This window comes from Pongo abelii, chromosome 3 (assembly GCF_028885655.2).
Source record: "Pongo abelii isolate AG06213 chromosome 3, NHGRI_mPonAbe1-v2.0_pri, whole genome shotgun sequence".
Lineage (NCBI taxonomy): Eukaryota > Metazoa > Chordata > Mammalia > Primates > Hominidae > Pongo > Pongo abelii.
The window spans coordinates 138,460,387-138,462,555 of NC_071988.2; the positions used below are offsets into that span (position 1 = coordinate 138,460,387).

Sequence of the window (2,169 nt, forward strand, 5' to 3'; positions counted from 1 at the left end):
AATTCCCATTATTAAGACCTTGATGATGATTATAATGAGGATGATGATTAATTTTTTTATCAAAGCATTAGAGTAAAAAAACTGTCACTTCATTTTTGTCCCAAATTCTAAAATTGACTGTAGTCTTCTTAGAAATTTCCTGAAAAAGGCAACTGTCTAATCTTATCTGGTGGATGCTTCTCCTAGGGACTTGATTTCCTGGGAATACGACCAGCCCCCAACGACCCCTTGTCCCCATTCCGGCTGTTCTTTGGCCTGGGTCCCAGGGAAGGAAGCCATGCTGGAGCACCGGGACTACGAGACCGCCACGCTGTCGGGCATCAAAGCCCTCATTCGCAAGCACGAGGCCTTCGAGAGCGACCTGGCTGAGCACCAGGACCGCGTGGAGCAGATCGCAGCCATTGCCCAGGACCTCAACGAGCTGGATTACTACGACTCCCACAATGTCAACACCCGGTGCCAGAAGATCTGGGACCAGTGGGACGCCCTCGGCTCTCTGACCAACAGTCGCAAGGAAGCCCTGGAGAAAACAGAGAAGCAGCTGGAGGCCATAGACCAGCTGCACCTGGAGTACGCCAAGCACATGGCCCCCTTCAACAACTGGATGGAGAGCGCCATGGAGGACCTCCAGGACATGCTCATCGTGCACACCATCGAGGAGACTGAGGGCCTGATCTCAGTCCACGACCAGTTGAAATCCACCCTGCCGGACACCGACAGCCAGCGCAAAGCCATCCTGGCCATCCACAAGGAGGCCCAGAGGATCGCTGAGCGCAACCACATCAAGCTGTGGGGCAGCAACCTCTACACCACCCTCACCCCACAGATCATCAACTCCAAGTGGGGGAAGGTGCAGCAGCTGGTGCCAAAACGGGACCACGCCCTCCTGGAGGAGCAGAGCAAGCAGCAGTCCAACGAGCACCTGCGCCGCCAGTTTGCCAGCCAGGCCAACGTCGTGGGGCCCTGGATCCAGACCAAGATGGAGGAGATCGGGCGCATCTCCACTGAGATGAACGGGACCCTGGAGGACCAGCTGAGCCACCTGAAGCAGTGTGAACGCAGCATCGTGGACTACAAGCCCAACCTGGACCTGCTGGAGCAGCAGCACCAGCTTATCCAGGAGGCCCTCATCTTCGACAACAAGCACACCATGGAGCACATCCGCATGGGTGGGGAGCAGCTGCTCACCACCATTGATTGCCCCAACCATCAACGAGGTGGCGAACCAGATCCTCACCCGCAACGCCAAAGGCATCAGCCAGGAGCAGATGCAGGAGTTCCGGGCGTCCTTCAACCACTTCGACAAGGATCATGGTGGGGTGCTGGGGCCTGAGGGGTTCAAGGCCTGCCTCATCAGCCTGGGCTATGACGTGGAGAACGACCGCAGGGTGAGGCCTAGTTTAACCGCATCATGAGCCTGGTCGACCCCAACCACAGCGGCCTTGTGACCTTCCAAGACTTCATCGACTTCATGTCGCGGGAGACCACCGACACGGACACGGCCGACCAGGTCATCGCCTCCTTCAAGGTCCTGGCAGGGGACAAGAACTTCATCACAGCTGAGGAGCTGCGGAGAGAGCTGCCCCCCGAACCAGGCTGAGTGCTGTATCGCCCGCATGGTGCCCTACCAGGGCCCTGACGCCGTGCCCGGTGCCCTCGACTACAAGTCCTCCTCCACGGCCCTGTATGGCGAGAGCGACCTGTGAGGCCCCAGAGATACCCGGACCCAACACCTCCCACGGCCTCCAGGAGGGACCCGGGCAGCCCCACAGTCCCGTTCCTCCACTCTGTATCTATGCAAAGCACTCTCTGCAGTCCTCCCGGGTGCCTGGGTGGGCAGGGAGGGGCTGGGGCAGGCTCTCTCCTCTCTCTTTTTGGGGGTTGGCCAGGAGGTTCCCCCGACCAGGTTGGGGTTGGGGAGACTTCGGGCCAGCGCTTCTGGCCTGGTAAATATGTATGATGTGTTGTGCTTTTTTAACCATCTTGGAGGGGACAGTGGATTCCCACAGCACAACCGGTCCGTTCCATGACCTGGGGATGCCTCACCAAACCCAGGTCTCTTCCTTTGCCCCGAGGTCCCTTCAAGGCCTCCTCATCCAGGCCAAAGCCCCATGTGCCTTATCCAGGAACCGCCTGGGCCATGCGAGGGGCCAGCAGAGGGCGCCACCA

The 2,169-nt window shown here is 58.8% G+C and overlaps 1 pseudogene; it reads left to right on the forward strand.

The window, feature by feature from the left end:
- The first annotated feature begins 262 nt into the window (after positions 1-262).
- LOC100441161 (alpha-actinin-4-like) lies at positions 263-1,721 on the forward strand (annotated as a pseudogene).
- The last annotated feature ends 448 nt before the right edge of the window (positions 1,722-2,169 follow it).